Here is a 20160-nt window from a genome sequence, read left to right as displayed (position 1 = left end):
AACCTATACTCCAGAGTACTTCACTATCATCAGCTTTATTATATAATCTATATTAATATGTGTTCATACTTAACTGCGGTTCAAGCACGGTACCATGGGTTGTCAACTCAATAGTCTTAGCTCTATGTCCACGATGAAGAAATTTAATTTCTCCGCGTTCGCTGAAATCAATTACACCAATATGGGCCACAGTTGACGAAGATACCTGGTATTTCGCACGATTTCTGTAATACTTGTCATAGTGCCAGGCTTTTGGCGGCAAATAACTTATGTAACTCGGATCCACAGATAACCGACATATGATAGTATAAGACATAACATCTGACCATTATTGAGAACAAACAGAAAACCTTGGGGTGAAAAAAGATTCACTTATTGCTGACTGCTGAATTTTAAGGAGCATAAAGAAAACTGAACGCGAAAGAAGAAGAAGAAGAAGAAGAAGAAGAAGAAGAACCCAAAGATTTATTGTCTTGCCTATTGTAGGAAAATATTACTTTTTTCAATACTGGAACAGATGTCTTCTATATATTTTTCCCAACTCTGAACACAGATTGTTGCTTCAAACAAAAATGACGTTTTCCTATTTTCTATTTACTATTTACATAAATATACTGTTGCAATATTGAAGACAGACATACAGTCAGATTTCACGACAGACACTCACACACATTAAACAGTAACTGGCGTCAGTCTCACTGTATGTACCACACGTTTAGACCTGTAAAATAGGCGCTTTTTTAATTGCTGACATATTTCGATATGCTCCATATTTTAATTATGAATAGATGTAGATGTCCGCCTTTATGTGAAAATGCCAGCAACAGAGGGCAATGGGGTATATATTAATTTTCTACTGGGGGATAATGCATATTGTTCAAACATGGAGGCCAAAATCCTCTGCACACACACGTGCCGTTCTTGCTTCCATTAATAGATTGTTATTATTAAATCATTCGTTCGGTCATTTACAATCTTACACCGATCAGCCGTATCCTTTTCATTTTATTTCATTTCAACTTATTTTCGTGCTTATATCCAATTAAGGTTCAAGCACGCTCTCCTGTTCACACACACACACACACACACACACACACACACACACACACACACACACACACACACCACCCTACCTCAGCTATCTGGGCTGTCTGTCCAGGACTGTGGGTTAGTTGTTAGTTGGTTAGTGGTTAGTGAGAGAGAAGGCGGTTTAGTGGTCTTACACCTACCTATTTAGTTCTTAAAACTCGTTCTGGGTGGGAGCCGGTACCGGGCTGCGAACCCAGTACCTACCAGCCTTATGTCCGATGGCTTAACCACGACACCACCGAGGCCGGTATCCGTATCCTTACGCGTCTCATCGTTCGATACCTCATTCGTTCATTCATTCCTTCGTTTGCTTTTTTCGTTCTTCCATTCCTTCTTTCCTTTATTTCCCTCTTTCGTCCATTCTATTCTATTCGATCGTTGATTCATTCATTCATTCAAACATACATTCTATTCATTCATTCGTTCGTTCGTTCGTTCACTCGAACACTTATTCATTTATTCACATATTATATTTGTTCATCTATCTATACACCCATTCACTGCTTCATTCATCTATATATCCATCCACCCACTCATTTATTGTTTCATTCATTCGTTCATTCGTTTGTTCATTCATTCATTCATTCATTCATCCGCTCGTTCGTTCGTTCGTTTGTTCGTTCGTTTGTTCGTTCGTTGATTCATTTATTCGCTCATTCATTCCTTCTTTCTTTAAATCATTCATCCATTATATTCATTCATCCATTTATTCTACCCATTCATTCATTCATTCGTTCGTTCGTTCCGGCCTGACAACCTGATTATTGGTCATAGCGTTCTGTTTATAGCAAAGCTAAGTCTCGCTATCAGGAAATCCAGCACCGTAAAATTAATGAAACGAATAAAATGATCTTTGATCCTATTTTAATAGCGGCCTGTGTCAGTCATGAAAAGACAGCAAATTATCGTAAAAAGTCAAATTAGAGTGAAATAGGACAGTGACTTGTTTCAATGGATTCACCCCCCCCCCCCCCCCCCCCCCCCTTCCTCCAACTAGGAAGTAGTCTTATATTTGATATAGGCCTACACACACGCGCGCGCACACACACGCATACGCACACACAAACACACGTACACACACGCGTACTCACCCACACACACACACACACATCCCCATACCCACCCATACACAAACATCAAACACACACAGTGACATACACACACATACATACACACACGTACACACACACACACACACACACGTACACTCCCCCCATACCCACCCATACACAAACATCAAACACACAGTGACATACACACACACACACACACACACACGTATATACCCCAATACCCACCCATACACAAACATCAAACACACACAGTGACATACACACACCGAACACACACACACACACGCGTGCGCGCACGCGCGCACACACACACACACACCCATACACACATCAAGCACATACACAACACACACACACACACACACACACACACACACACAGCGATACACACAAATCAAACACACACAGTGGCATACATACACACCGAAGACGCACACGCACGCACACACACACACACACATACACACACAATACAACGAGTAACGACATGATTAATGGTGCAATGGTGTCATCAGGTTCAAGCACGCTATTGTGGGCTCACATCTCTGCTATCTGAATTGTTTCAATCAATGGCTTAGAATCAATAAGATCGATAACGATTGGTTGTAAAATGTGTATTGCCTTTCCGATTAGTATATCATGTAACATGCATCTTAAGTTTTATCCGAGGCAGGTATCGATATACCATTAGTGGACGTCAAATGCACATGGGGAATAGTAATTGTTTCTTTTAGTATCCATTCTCGAGATATTTATACCGAACACCGCCCACTAGCGTTATGCCCTGTCACGGACAGAACTCTCTGGGAAAGTCAGAGGTTGTGCCCACGACAGGCGTGCTTGAACAGTGATCTGAATGAAGCATGCCACAAAAATTACCCCCCCCCCCACACACACACACACACCGCTAGCTCATGGATGTAAATAAGTGGTAGGGCCCTCGCCTGTGGTTGAGTGGTAGGGCGCTCTACTGAGGTTGAGTGGTAGGGCGCTCGACTGAGGTTGAGTGGTAGGGTGCTCACCTGAGGTTGAGTGGCAGGGCGCTCGCCTGAGGTTCGATGGGTCGAACGAATTATCGCTCGTTTACCTGCTGTCGCAACCAGTGTCTCGCGATTGGTGCAGCAAAGGTCGTGGTATGTACTGTACTGGAAAGAAAAAAAAATGGAGACGGTTTACGGTAGGCGTAATCTGTATGAAGGTAGATGGATTTTGTTTTTAATCTCTGTGCCCATTGGGCTATTTTGTCGTTCCAGCCAGTGTACCAATACTGGTATATCAAAGGTCGTGGTATGTACTATCCTGTGTGAAATGGTGCATATAAAAAAAAATCCCTTGCCATTAATGAAAAAAAAAGGTAGCAGGTTTCCTCTTTAAGACTATATATCGGAATTACCAAATGTTTGATGATGATAGCCGATTATTAATAAATTAATTTGCTCTTGTGGTGTCGTTAAACAAAACAAACGTCTTTTTATCTGTTTAAACCAAGAGTCAAAATAATAACGTTAGACACCGAATAGCCCTAATTTAATATATCCTTAGATGTCGATTATCAATATTCGTTTCCTTTTCTCGTCTTCCCGCAGTAGGAGAATACATTAATGTAATATAAGATTCCTTGCTGCTAATCGAAGAGTAGTCCATGGGTTAGAGGCAGCGACTTTTCTCTCTTGTTATCTGTGACCGACCGACCGATCCATCCATCCATCCATCCATCCATCCATACATACATACATCCATCCATCCATCCATCCATCCATTCATTCATCCATCCATCCATCCATCCATCCATCCATCCACCATCCATCTATCCATTCATTCATCCATTCATTCATTCATTCATTATTAATCTATCCACCATCCATCTATACATTATTTCATTCATTCATTCATCCATTCATTTAACCAATCATTTATCCATTCATTCATCCATTCACCCATCCATCGATCCCTCCATTAGTTAATTTATTCATTCTGTCGCTGAACACAGACCAACAGTTAGTAGTATTAATACGGTAACCTATTCACCGAATTTGGCTTTGTTTTACATATAATCACCAATACATAGATTGGAAACCGTCTGTGTCTGTCAATACACCAATCTTCAAAGATTAACAAAGAAGGCTTCGAAACCGTGCCGGAGTTTCCGCTTACATATAATCCAATATGCACTAAAGAACCAGTTTTGTTTTGTTTTGTTTGTTATGTTTTGTTATTGTTGTGTTTTGTTGTTTCCTGTTTTTCTGGTGCTATTGAGATCATTTAGTGCCATGGGTTTTGTTTGTCCCAACGGAAATGTGCTCAATATAGAACAATACCATATAGTACAATATCACTGTACGATGACACGCAACAGTATGTTCGTTTTCACAGAGATAGCTTTAATACCTGAATAATGCTTCGTGATGTTTTATCTTCTATAAAAGGGGTTGTATTTAGCCCAGTCGGTTGAGTGCTCGCTTGAGGTGTTTGCGTCGCAGGGTCGAACCACCTCGGTGGATCCATTCACCTGATAGGGTTTCTTCTCGTTCCAACCAGTGCTTCCCAGTATGTGGGAAAGTGCATATATAAAAGATCCCTTTCTGCATTAGGAACAATGTAGCGGGTTTCCACCGATGACTACGTGTCAGAATTATCAAATGGTTGATATTCAATAGCCTATTATCAATAAATCAATGTGCTCTAGTGGTGTCTTTAACAAAATCAACTTTAACTTCATCATCTATAATGTATTTCGTTCTGCCAATCTCTCATTCAATTATCTATCTCCATCAGCCTCTCTGCCTTTCTTTCGTTCTTCCCTTCTTCCCCTATCCTTCTCTCTCTCTCCTCTCTGTCTCTCTCTCTCCATCTCTCTCTCCATCTCTCTCCATCTCTCTCTCCATCTCTCTCCATCTCTTTCCATCTCTCCATTTCTGACACCCAATAGCCGATGTGTATGTTTGTGCTGGGGTGTCGTTAAACATTCATTCATTCATTCATCTCTCTGTCTCTCTGTCTCTCTCTCTCTCTCTCTCTCTCTCTCTCTCTCTCTCTCTCTCTCTCTCTCTCTCTCTCTCTCTCTCTCTCTCTCTCTCTCTCTCTCTCTCTTAATCCGATGATTAATAATTCAATCTGGTCTATTGATGTCGTTAACAAAAGAACAAAATCATTCTACACACATACGCTCGCTCTCTACCCCACGAAGGTTTTCTGTGTTAATGCTGGTCCTACCGAACTGATGTATTTTACAAAGCAAAAAATACAGTTAACGCCATAATTTGTGAATACTCTAAATCTCACCAACCCCCCTCCCCCCCCCCCCCCAACCCCCCAATAACCGATGTATTTTTCGAGCTGGGGTGTCGTTAAACATATATTCTATTCTGTTCTGTTCTATTCTATTCTATTCTATTCTATTCTATTATATTCTATTCTCACCAACCCCACCATCACCCCACCCTTAACCCCCTCCGTTCACCTCCCACCCGCTCTGATATGATCATCTCTGGACGACGCGCGCAATAACTGCAGTTCAAGACGCGAATCAATGTTAACTAACTTTTACCGTTTGCTTCCCAAAGAACGCTTCCAAATGAAAAACCCTTCACAACCAGTTACTGTGACGCACTTAGCGGCGAAAATTCCATTTCTTTTTGTAATAGCTATTCGGTAACTGTTGTCGGCAGCTCGAGTGTATTTGCCGTAGTTTTTGTTACACAATGGCCCGGAATGTCAAGAAGAAGCGCTTGGCGTTTTTCCCTCTCCCCGGCGGTCTGTCAGCGCCATCTGTCGACAGTATTACTGGCTGAAGTGATTACAATTACTGCGGTTGCGACCGAGATGATGACAGCTAAATAAGTCATCGTAGTCTTAGGTAATTCAGAGAGCATTTAAATGTAGAATGTTTTATGTAGATAAAACGTAAAAAAGAGAGAAGAGAATATGATGGTCGGGGAAAGATCATTACATATACACAAAGGAAAGAAAGGAACGGGAAAACACAATAAATAAATATAATTTAACACTATTAACAGTAATAAAAATAAAAATAGGGTCAGCGGATAAGAAACTGTGTCTGCGACAATCTGTCAATATATATATATATAGTGCGTCACAGTATATCACAGTATATATATATATATATATATATATATATATATATATATATATATATATATATATATGTAACTTACGAGGAATTACGGATTATCTGTCCCGAGACTGACAACATAAATTTCACGAGGGACAGATAATCCGTAATTCCGAGTATCGAGTGGCGTATTGTATTTATTACCCATAGTGTAAATAGTTTAGAAACTTAAACTTTAAACTTATTACATGACACAAACTATATAAAATACAAGACGTAAAAGTCTTAAGAAAGTGATGACGTCACGAAAGAAAAGCAATGACGTCAAAAGCTATCTTTAGGTACACCAATCAAATGTAAGCAAGAGAGGTCACATTCGTAATGAACTGATGAAGTGAATGAACTACAAAGAAATTAGTTTAGAGCATGTTGCTTAAACGATTTCAACAAAAACTGAACAGGTAGAGCTAAATGTTTTGTAAAATCTCATCAACGAGAGACGACAGTCGAGGAAACCGATGACTTCGCCAAACTAACGTCATGATGTCAGCGGGAAAGATAGAACAACAACAAACAAATAAAAAGGCGTTCTAAGCAATGCTTGGATTGGATTTCACGAAACAATGTTTATCAGTTAAAGTTTGTTTTGTTTAACAAAACCACTAGACAACATTGATTTGTTAATTATTGGCTATTCGATAATTCGGTAATTCTGACATATAGTCTTAGAGAAGAAACCCGCTACATTTTTCCATTAGTAGGAAGGGATCTTTGTATGGACCATCCCACAGACAGAACAGCACATACCACGGCCTTTGATATACCAGTCGTCGTGCATTGGCTGGAGCGAGAAATAGCCCAAGGGGCCACCCACGTGAAACGATTCTAGACCGACCGCGCATCAGACGAGCGCTTTACCACTGGGCCACGTCCCGCCCCATGCCTTTTAGGGAGGGTCACAGAGTTAAAGTCCACGTGTTTTGTTTTATTTCTTTGGTTGGTTGGTTGCAAAGCATCTACATGCAAATAAATACAATGTGTATATGCAATGTGTAAAGTACACAGTAGGTTGTCATATGGAAGCTGACAGACACACAATACAAATATAAATATATATGCAATCTAAACAGAGATTAACTCAAATGAATCCTTAAATTATTTCCTAGAATTATATATTTTGCAAGGTCATTCAGCTCTTCAATTTTTTCAGGACTTACAACATGCTCTATATGTGTGTGGTTTTGGGGGGTGGAGGTTACAGTATCTACCAAATTCTATGTTTATATTATAAGTGCATATTTGAATCTTTGCTAACTCTTTGGGTGGGTGGGGGGTCTTGTTGTTTATGTAGGTTTACCACTTCGATTTGTTCAATACAATATTTACAAAGGCTTCCTCTTGATACAGGGGTGGGATGTAGCACAATGGTAAAGCGTTTGCTTGATGCACGGTCGATCTAGGATCGATCCCCGTCGGTGATCCCATTGGGCTATTTCTCTTTCCAGTCAGTGCTCCACAACTGGTGTAACAAAGGCCGTGGTATGTGCTATCCTGTCTGTGGGATGGTGCATATAAAAGATGACTTGCTGCTAATTGAAAAGAGTAGCCCATGAAGTGGCGAAAGCGAGTTCCCTCTCTCAATATCTGTGTGGTCCTTAACCATAATATTATGTGCAATGCCATATAACCATAAATAAAATGTGTTGAGTGCGTCGTTAAATAAAACATTCCCCTCTTCCTCTTGATACTGTATTTATTCTGCTGTAATACGTCTGCATCATAGCATCATGTACAATTATCTACCTGCTGTAACTTCCATATAGAATTTAAACCAAGTCTGGCGAGCTGCACTCTGACATTCATTACCCAACCATCTTCATATCACTGCATTTCCACAAACAGAACCCGTAAAATATAGGTATTGGTATTACATAGTTTTATCCAAAATGTAGAGAATACGAAACGCTGCCAAGCATGGTTATGGGTAGAAGATACGAAAGGGTATCTAGCCGTGTTAGAATCACTAATCTATAGATATGTTTCAAAATGAGACTTTTGTCATCAATTATATCTTACCGTACAACAGTTTGTTTGTTTGTTTAGCGACACCACTGGAGCACATGTATTAATTAATCATCGGCTATTGGATGTCAAATATTTGGTAATTCTGACTTGTAGTCATCCGAGGAAACCCGCTACATTTTTCCTAATGCAACAAGGGATCTTTTATAATGCACTTTCCCACAGACAGGAAAGCACATACCACAGTTGTGTTGCACTGGTTGGAACGAGGCTTACCATACACAACACGATAATAAGATGGTGTTGTTCAGAATTTCAATTGTCGGCACTGTATATTTCTATTTAACTTGTTAAAAATGGGACTTTTTTCTAGTCTTTTTTCTCTCGCTTTTTTCATTTCTTCTTTCTTTTTCGTAATTTGTTTTCTTCTTCTTCTTCTTCTCCCCCCCCCCCTTGAATCTCTCTCTCTCTCTCTCTCTCTCTCTCTCTCTCTCTCTCTCTCTCTCTCTCTCTCTCTCTCTCTCTCTCTCTCTCTCTCTCTCTCTCTCTCTATATATATATATATATATATATATATATATATATATATATATATAAATATATATATAAGTGTTACAACATTCTTAACAAACGTTAATGTTCCCGATTTGGTCGGTTCCCTCCCATTTTGCCCACAACCCAATATGCCAACACTCAGTTTGCCTACAGTATAACAAATCCCCAGTTAATAGTGGGACAATCCTATGATGCTGATTCCTTGTTTAAGATAGCTATGTGGAACCAGCATGGCAACATTGCTTCTAGAACCGATAACCACCTTGAAGGGTGGCATTCCAAGCTGAACCGTTCTCTTGCAAAAGCTGACCCTAACATTTACGAGTTCATAAATAAACTGAAGGCTCTTTAAGAGAAAAACAGAAGAACACTGGTCCAACCTTACCATGGGACAGCTCCAGTACCACGGAAAAAGGTGTATCGTGATACTGATACACGCTTTATGAGGTTGAAGGACCAGCTACAGCAAGGCCGCAAAACCCCTTATTAAGTTCTTGGACGCTGCCAGCCATTTGCTAAAAATGCAGTTGTAAATATGACTGAACTTTGTACGAAATATTTGTTTAACATTTCTGGGTCATTTTAATAGTTTAATCGTTTTTGTTGTGTAATATTAATCGTTTTTATTATAAAATATGTGTTTGTCATATTATTTTGTCATGTTATTGTATACATAGGGACCATACATGGAATGTTCCACTTTTAACTGGGGATGTCATCTTTTGATACTTAGTGTAGGCAAACTGGGTTGTAGGCAAACTGAGTGTAGGCAACGTGGGATGTAGGCAAAATGGGATGACACCATTTGGTCGATGGTAGGCTGGAACGGAAGACGATTTTGTTTCTTCTTTTTTATTCTTGCAAATGCACGCCTATAACATGGCAGTTTATTTAAACCAAAACAAACCAGACAAAGCTATAATTACGGCGTTCAGTTATGAAACATTAAAAAAAAATATTGGACCTAATTTTCGAAACCTGTTAATGTTAATGTGCGTAGTTACACGCGTATAAGACATAAACATGCTTTGTAAATTGGTTTGAATCGTCACAAATATTCCCAAAAAAACTAACACAAGGAAAACATGAAGTTGCAGTCGTATATAACTTGCTTGACGTCTAAAAATAGAAGAAGAAAAAATGACATAGGAATAATTCAAAGCCATCGATAACGTGACAGCAGACCGAGTGAAGAGATAGTAAACCGTTTATCTTGTTTACCATCACAATTTCTAGCATCAACTGTGACGTCATGTAATGACTTTATCACAGTTTGTTTTCGGTGATAAAATGACACTTGAACCAGACGTCAAGTATTTGGGGCTTCTATATTAAGGCAGATAATACGCTTATAGATGTTCGATTCTTTAACTAACACTAAGATGCAATTATAAGGCAATGAAAGTGTGTGTGTGTGTGTGTGTGTGTGTGTGTGTGTGTGTGTGTGTGTGGCAGAGAGAGAGAGAGAGAGAGAGAGAGAGAGGGAGAGAGAGAGAGAGAGAGAGAGAGAGACAGACAGACAGACAGACAGACAGACAGACATAGAGAGAGGCAGACAGAAATAGAGAGAGATAGTGAAATAATTTTCAGTTGCCACGAGCTATAGCGAGTAACAAATGACTCATTATTTCCCGAGGGACATACGTTTGATAATAATTGGTACAAAGCTTGTTATTCTATTTATCATCCCAGCAACTCTTTCTCTAAAAGTACATAACAACGGTGTAAATATAGAATACTATACGAGTTTTCTCTAGATATAATATTTACGAAACGAGTGAACTTCCCAAACGTATCTGACCGAACGAAAGTGAGGTACGATTGGGAAGTTCACGAGTTTCGTAAAAATTATATTTAGCGAAAACGAGTGTGGTATTTTTTTTATTACCCTCCTTTAAATCACGCAAATTATGAAAAAAATAAATAAATTGATTAATCAATTTTGCATTTCAAGCCGGTGCACGACTACATGCCGCCGCATTGAGAAATAGTTCGTTATACTTCCGCTACTTCTCAGTGACGTTTTCAGGGGAGTGGTATACTTCCCCCTAAATTTCCATTAGGTTTCTTTTTCTAATTTAAACAAAGCTGTAAGGTGCATGCATAATATATTTATTTTCATATTGGGTGAAAAAAGGGTAAAACTAATGCATAATTCCATATTTTAACAAAACGCCCCCAAGAAAGAAATGTCCCCGTTACGCCACTGGCTATGCTAATAATGATGAATTCACAAATTACAACTGACAATAACAATGTGTTGACCACAAATCCAAACAATAAGAGAATAACAAGTGTTTTTGCAGTTAAAAACGTGTAGCTTGCAAAAACAGCTGAGTTCACGGGAAAACTAAAGTTACAGTTTTAGTCAATTTTAACTTCAACGTTTTGACGTTTATCAGGCGGGTAACGGTGACTGATTATGTTTTTATTTATGGTGGATCCATAAATCGGTGCAGCGAAAATAGACAAAGTCACAGCGATTTTCTTTGGCCTCTGTTGTTGTTAAATTAACAACGTTTGACTCGTTGAAAGGGACGGTCATGTGAGGGGCTCTGTAACTGGGGCCAGTGGAAGAGGAAATTACGTTACTCAGTTGTCGATGTTGTACTGTGCATATATTGCTGTAGTTATTTATACTTTGCATGTTTCGATGGCCAAACATTTGCATTATTGCAGTTGGTGGGACATTATTTATTCTAAGTGTTTGGATCATCGTTTTTCTAGCCGAGTGGTTTGTTAGCCGTTTGCCTGTGAACCCAACTGAGTTCGCCATTCGTCTCATTATGGAGCCAAGTTTTTTTTTTTTCCGACCGGACCTCGTTTGAACCAGGGATGGTTGTTTGTAGGTGCAGTTTTTGCATTTGTGGCTAAATAAAACAGGGTATCAGAAGAACAAAAATCAGTTGGACGTAAACGAGCATAGAGTTTATAAAGAGAAACCGGTCATCGTGGATCAGCGGGGATAGTCAATGCACGAGGTGCTACGTCACGGGCATTCCGTGGGTCTACTCCAGTGCATGTTTTTGTTTGGCGTTCATTATATTCCATAAACTCTTTGCCATCTGAATCCACTTTAAGAGTGACATCGCTCCATTTCATTTTATGACGTGATGTGACACTTCGAAGTCCAAAATGTCTGGTGTTATTCCACCACAAAGTGTTCAAAATGGATTCGGGGTTATTCTGACCCAGACACCGGAATCCCACAGTGTTTGAATTCCGTCGCCTGACAGACTTTTGGTACGGTAAGGTAGGTTGACTAAACCTTCCATTTTCAGTACTTTTTGTTTCGTCGATAGCACTTCTCTTAGCTTGCAAAATTCTATCTCGCAGTAATGATTTTTTGTAATGAAGGGAAGTGAGGTACCTATCAAAGCTAGACAGTTTGGAAGTCAGGGAAGACGGTTCATAATCTTCACCATTTGATTTTTAATGGAAATAAAGAATCGACGCAGAATATTACAAAGCTCACTTGGGGGTATCGATTCGATAGGCCTACTTTCACCGCTCTCGATCATAAATTTCTGCAAAATTTTAACATCATACTAGGTTTTACGCAAGGCGTTTTGGTTTCGATTTGTTTCGATGTAACTGTCCATATTTGATGTATCATCGAACTGATCAGCCGAATTATCAGCTGGTTCGTCGAAAAAATAATCCTTAAACAGTTCTTCATAGACATTGTCAGGGATATCAAATTAATGGAGAGACGAAACAGTCTCCGGTACAAGGCTCAGACGGTAATGACACACTTGCTTCACGTCACCAAAGTCCGTTTTTATGTTAAACATGCGATAGGTTCCAAGTGGTTTCACAACTGAAATTACTCTGCCCTTAATGTTTCCATAATTTTTACCAAACTATTGGTATTAATCGGTGTGGCCATATTGTTGATTGCGAATCCATAGCAGACGATATTATGTTGTCACAGTACCTAATAAAAAATGCATTTGGTATGTATTTTCTTTTAAAACATATATTAATCTTTCGTTTTGTGAAAAATATGTTTAATTATTGTTTTGTTTATTATTTATTTTTTATTTTTTATTTAAAATTATTTCTCGCGCGGTCAGGTTTACGTCAACTGTTAATGAATGACATGGCTGAATCGGTGAATGACATTTGTAGTAAAAGTTGTGGGATGTTACTGGCCTTGACATTAACTATGAATGAAAACAATAGTCCCGTCATGCTAATACGGTCGCTGTCCAACCAATCGAAATGGACTCTGTTCCCTGTATTATTCACAGAACACCTGTTTACATTTGTTATCTGTCCCAACCACATCGATGAAATAACAGAGTTACAAAACAAAATTATGCATGTATTACCATTTTGGTATACACATCGAAATTGTCATACAGTATTTACAATCATAAAGTTATTATCAAGAGGCTATATGTATACATATTAATAATAGAGAAAAAAAAAATACATTGTATATTATGTAATCAAAGTTCTCAAAGCGTATAATTTTGGAACGTATATGTAAATTAACTAAACAAAATTAACTTTACAAAATGGGTTTTGCGAGATGTTCTATTATATTGTATCTACGTACAACGGTAACCAAGAAAAACACAACCCCCCCCCCCCCCCCCACACACACACACACAACAAATCTGTAGTCTGAGAGATAACGTTTTGATACAAATTTGAGTTATAGAAAGCCTTTTTAGCGATACAAATATTAGAGTTATAAAATGTCGGTTCCGTCAGAAATTCATCAAAAGTTGATGGCAAAATGTTACGTGCAAAAGCATTGTAGGTATTCAGACAATCTTTCCAAAATATGTTCTTTACTTTGCCTGCCAAGCCTGTTAGGTAGGAATTTCCAAAACAAGCTATATCATTAACATCTGGAAATGTCGATGGACGAAGGTTCTTCCATTTATAATCCTTTGTTATATCCAACATCTTTCTCATCCACATAAGTTTAAAGGCTTGTCATACACAATTTGTTATAAATTTAGGTCTCACTACACATATCACTTCCGGGTGAGAGTTCATTCATCACGGTCCACTATAGTTCCTAATTGTGACACATGTTATGGTTCACATACTCACTTCTAGGAAATAGTGAAGAATTAAAACAATATGTATGTTTAATGGTAAGCCTTTTGGCTGTATTTTACCCATGCTATTTTGTAATATTGTGCATTGACCTTTTGGGACATGGGTGTATAGTGCAAGAGACAGCCGGAGTGAATCGGCTAATGAACCACCTGTTCGGACCGGTACTACAGCCAGATGCGGTCATATAGCAAAACACTGAGACGGAATGTTCTCAATTTTGGAGTGACAATAAATGCTTATATAATGTATATTCGCAATGGTGTATGTTGTTCGTGCCAATGAGAACCCGTTCTATTGGCAATCTTCATTTGATGTTGGACAATTTAACATGGGTTTCAATGGCAGATGACATCTGTGTAGCGAGACCTTAACACCAAAACCAGAGAGCCGTAAACGCCAACTCTTTAAACAACATGACGTAATTATAGACCGTGGGCCCACTATAACCCCCCCCCCCCTGCCCCCCCCCCCCCCCCCCGGGATTTTCAAGATGAGTATATCTTTGAAGCCTATCCATAAACATATTCAAATCAGCTTGTCTGTAGGGCACGTTTGAGTGTAGGCACCCTATTTATTTTTAACAGGGCAAATTTCTGATCAAGGTGAATGTTCCACATAATTTTTGAAAATATTTGAAAATAATTGTGGACTATATCACTGCTTTTACTTTAAAGCTGGGTTACTGGTGAATGTATTCCACCAAACAACAATACATTTTTGGCATCTGACTAAGCATAGTGAGTCAATGAATTTGAAATGTCCTGAGTATTTCAAACATAGTATATGAAAAAACTGCATGGCAATATTGAAGTTCACATTCAGACATATTTTGAACAGGTTTAAGACCAAATTATGAATGCTATTCATGCTAAATTACATGTTCATAACAACAAACCACAAAGCAGTGCAATGTATGTGGTATGGATATAGTACCGGGGGTATACTCGCCAGCAAAAGTTACACAGTTCCCGATATACGTAATTCTCTTTGTACATGTGTATATATACATACCGTACCTAAAACATTCTGATCCTTTTATTATTGTATTGTATTTAATATCTGAAGGCAGCATTACTTAAATATGGTGCAGTACATGCTGTCTAAACCATTTACATGGATATTTTGAATATTTTGTATATTACACACAAGTCTTACAAACATAAAAAGTGAATTTATATACCATTCTAGGCAAGTCTGCATAACATATACAATTTATCTATCTCACAACAGTTCATCTTACAATAGCTAATATTTTGTTGCTTTTTGTAATATTTTAGAATTGCAGTTCTATTTATATTATGCTTAACTTATGTTTTGGTGTATATAATTGATATCTACATAGAATATTGTCATCAGGCAAATATCTAGCACTATAAAAATCTAACTTTCATTCCCAATTCTCAATCATTTTATGTGACCCAAATATAATATATGCGAAGTTTACAATTTTCTATTTCTACATCCTTCCTTTTATTCTATAAAGTAGATGTTAATAACAATTACAAAACAATATAATATGAGGTATGAATAATTATATACTTCGGAAAATAAGTTACTAGTAAGCAATGCCAGAAATGTATTAATTTCTATGTATACACATACTTAGGATTGCCTGAAGCTTTTATTATTAAAAAAACAAATTGACCTGGCTTTTTTCTATAACATATTGAGGCTTCATTATTCAAATATGGTTAAGTATATGGAGTTTATATACTATGTTCACAAATTCATCTATCTCACAGAAGCTTGTACTATTTTTAAAAACATATTTGTATTTAAATTGTGCTTAATTTATGCTTAGTTTTATATAATTGACATCAGATATAGTCATCAGGCATATCTAGCACTTGACTTTCTTTCCTATTTCAGTCTTATCATCTGACTCAAATATAATGTCTATTATGTTCACAATATCAGTAATTTCTTATTTCTCCTCTGGGCCTTTGCTCTTGTTCCTCCCTCAATATGTCAACAGCTCTTGCATTATCAGATCACAAACCATCCAATTCAGCTTCAGTATTTCTTTGGACATTTCTCAGCCATTTCTATGTGGTTGAGGAATACCCTGGACTTTGTGATATGACTAATACCATATGAGACCATGGCAATTTGCTCTCTTCCAATTTGCTCTATTGGTACAGCATATTTTCAGGGAATATCTACTGGATGGAAGGTTTGCAGCTAATCCACAGTAGCATAATAACAGCATTCATGGTTTGGCACTAAATTTCTCATGTGAAAGGGGTTCTTCCAAGCCACACTTGATCTAAGGAATCCCTACAAAGGTCTTAAGAGACTGGAAGACCTTTTAAATGAAATAAAGAGAAAACTCAGCCCTCAGCTTCTTGGGAAGAGGGTTCTATTTGTGAGACAAAGTACATGTTTTAAACGCAAACCATGTCTGGGGGTGTTGTAAAGTGCACAAGAAGATGCAGAGACAAAGATTATACTTCAATGTCTGTACATTGTTGCCAATTCACCATCCCAGATACAGACATTTGTATACACTCAATTTGGCAACAAGAGGCATCTTATATATGTGCACAGCATCATTAAGGATGCAGGGAAGACACCAACTAGAAATTCCAGCTGTGCTTGCCATTACTGGCTATGATACCAACAGTGCTTTTAATATTTTTAAATATTCTCAAGCAACACCAAGACTTCCTTGAAATGTTGTTAGCTCATGGAAGTTCAGCAAAAATTGATGTTCATATATTTAAGAAGTAGATCATTTCATATACCTTCTCTATGGGAGTGCAGGTGTGAATAACATACAAAAACATCATGACTTGAGAAATATCTGGAAATGTTTGTTGCCAAACCAAGGATGATAATATTGAACTACAGTAGAATATAAATCAGCCTTCTCCACTCTACATGTATGTATTCACTGAGAATACTCTGACAATGCACATAAAGAGAACAAGTTGCCAAGTTGTCATTTGGTATCAGTCATACCAGCCAGTCCAGGCTATTCCCTAACCAAATTGTCATATGGCTGAGAAATTTTAGAAGGCACACTAGAGATGAAATAGTGATATGATACCATGAGAGCTGATGGACATACTGATAGGGGAACCAGAGCAGAGCCTGGAGAAGGAGAATACCAGAAATTGTGAACATGACAGACATACTTTAATTGCATGAAAATGCAATGGAATATGAAAGGAAGTCAAAACTTTCCTAGATAATATTTGATGTAGAAACTAATTATATACACTTGAGCATAAGTTAAGCACAGTGTAAATATAAAGGCAAATCTAAAAATATTACAAACACAGACTAGTATAAGATGAACTTCTGTGAGATAGATGACTTGTACATGTAATGCAAAATAAATTATGGTAGGTACACAAAACTGATGCTTTAAATTTTTAACACTGGTGTTTAGTAAAGAGGGACATATTCATAATATTGATGCACATATATGTATACTCAACCAAATTAATTAAGGGCTAGTAAACTTTCTTATATTATAATATAATTCTTTGTTACTGTCATATTATTTTAACATGTTTTGGTCATATATATAGCTTCTATACATTGTTTCATTAAACCTTTACTGGTTATAGACGCAAAAAACACTGGGATTTCACATACTTATGAAAAATATTGAAATGAGCATTAGGTAAGTATTTGTTACACAATTGTTCATAATGTGTTTTGTCATTGTGTTCCCTCAAAATTGTTATTTAAGTCATTAAGTTTAAGAACATGCCACAATGTTGACAACTTTCAACGGAAGAAGTTGTATTTTCCCCCATATTTAAAGGAAAATGCTAAAATAGCTATTGGACCTTAATTAATTTTGTTGAGTATAGCATAGGCAGATATACTGAACCATATTTGAATAATGCTGCCTCAATATATTAAATACAGTGCAATTTTTAATAGTAAAAGGTTCAAGCAGCCCAAAATATGTGTAAATATAGAAAATAATGCATTTCAGGCATTGCTTAACTTTTGCCGATGAGTATATCATTATTCATACCACATATTGCATTGTTATTTGGTTTCTTACTATTAACATCTAGTATAGAATGAATATCATTCATTTTGCCCTTATATCTGTTAAAAATTTATATGGACGACAACTTTATCACTATATTTAATTTTTCAATATAGTGTTTTGGGGACAAAAAATGTGCAACGGTACCCCCATTCAAATGGCGATATTTTTTTTAATCCACCAATATTTTTGCTGCAGACAAGCAGATATTAAATTCATATATAATGAGGTATCTAAAAATACTTGTCTCCAAAAATCCCTCGGGGGGGGGGGGGGGGGGGGGGAGGGCGGGGACTGTTTCGGTATCTGGCCCATGGACTATTAGTATGTGTGTTCGCCAAATTGTGATGACGTCATATTTAATAACGACAAGGTTATTGATTTGTATGCGTCAAATCGTTCAATGGTATTGTACGTTTCCCTGTTATGAGTAACTGCTGGGGTAATAATAACAAAAGTACTTTAACCTTGTTTCGTTGTACAAGGGGGAAGACTGTACTATGTGCTATGGAGATCTTGGTCCTCTTTGATATGGACAGTTGTCAGTTTCTAGTAAGGATCTATAGACCGGATATGACAATACTGTATAGTCTGAATATTGGTGTTTGCTAGTGTCCTTCCAGGTTGTGGATTGGGTTCTCGGAATTACAAAATGTTCTCTTAATCTAACGTTTGTGTTATTTCATGTTACATCTAATGTTTATTGCGCAAAATGGCACATTATTTCAACACTTCAGTAACGTTTCATACCATACGTATATCCCTGGCATCGACGATAGTGTTTTGCTTTTCTAAAGGTAGCATCGAACCAAATCTGGGTTTTCGTATTATAGCTATACACTTTAGCTAGCGATTGTATACAATAGTAGGTTCAATTATGAAGGTTCCATCGCACCAAACCAAATACTTTCTGGTCAGAGTTCAAGGTTAAATAATACATCTATATGGAACTCAAGATAAAAAGTATTGTAATATACCTAATCCTGCATTTTACTTTGACATTCATCGACCATGTAGCCCAGTGGTAAAGCGCTCGCTTGATGCGCGATCGGTCTAGATCGATCCCCGTCGGTGGGCCCTTTAGGCTATTTGTAGTTTTAGCCAGTGCAAAACGACTGGTACTTCAAAGGCCGTGATATGTGTTATCCTGTCTGTGGGGTGGTGCATTTAAAATATTCATTGCTACTAATAGAACAATGTAGCAGGTTTTCTCTCTAGGACTATATTATTGTACTGTATTGCTTATTAGCCAATATCTTCTGTTTATAGGCGTACACAATGTTTATACTGTTGAAACATGGTGCCAATAACTATAAACGTTACATAATATAATAATCTGGCAGAAAAAAAAAAAAAACCCATTAATAGTGATGGACAAAATATTATTAATGCAAACAAAAATTAAAATTAAAATAGATGTGTAGATTATACTTAATATATATCATAATAAGAAAAATATAGATATGCATTATTAAACAACAAAATTTCGAGCTTCACAGGCATTAAATGAGAATTTCCCCAAATTTCTAAGTTCTTTAACATTTTGGACAGTTAGAAGTTGCATTAGCTTAAAAACAGAAGGATATTTCCAATAATAGGGTTTAATAAATGTGCGTCTTAACTCTGAGTATAACTACAAATAAGAATAAAAGGAAATTTGTCCTCTTCATCTAATGTGTTACTATTATATCGTGGTATATTGGAATAACGGGCAGATTCAACATTTAATGAATGTCAACATTACCAACTGTCTGGCATCCAGTAACCGATTAAATTAATGTGCTCTAATGGTGTCGTGACACAAACACAAACTTTAACTCTAGGTTTCATCGCACCAAACCAGACACTTCCTTGTCACAGCTCAAGATTAAATGACAAATATATAAGGAACTCAAGATAAAAATTATTATAATCTACCTAAAGCCAAACAAAATTAAAGTCTGCTCACTGATCAGCGCGCGCATCGAGTTTGACCACGCACGTCAACTTTATTTTTTCACTTGCCCGCGGTCGATTTTTGCCGGGCTTTTCTTGCTGTGACGTAATTTTGCAGCCAAAATGCCATAGCGCATGAATTGGGACGTGAATTCTGATTTCAATTCCGATATCAAATATACACACCTTTTCTGTGCGATGCATGCCTTAAGAAGAAGAAAAAAGAAAAGAAAAGCCGCGTCGCCGCATCAATTCTGGAACTCTGGATTCTTCGTTGACCTTCAGCGACCGTATCCACCCCCGCTTAGTTCTTTGAGAATCTG

This window comes from Gigantopelta aegis, chromosome 1, assembly GCF_016097555.1.
Source record: "Gigantopelta aegis isolate Gae_Host chromosome 1, Gae_host_genome, whole genome shotgun sequence".
NCBI classification, from domain to species: domain Eukaryota; kingdom Metazoa; phylum Mollusca; class Gastropoda; order Neomphalida; family Peltospiridae; genus Gigantopelta; species Gigantopelta aegis.
The sequence above is the reverse complement of the archived record's forward strand: the minus strand, read 5'-3'. Positions refer to the sequence as shown.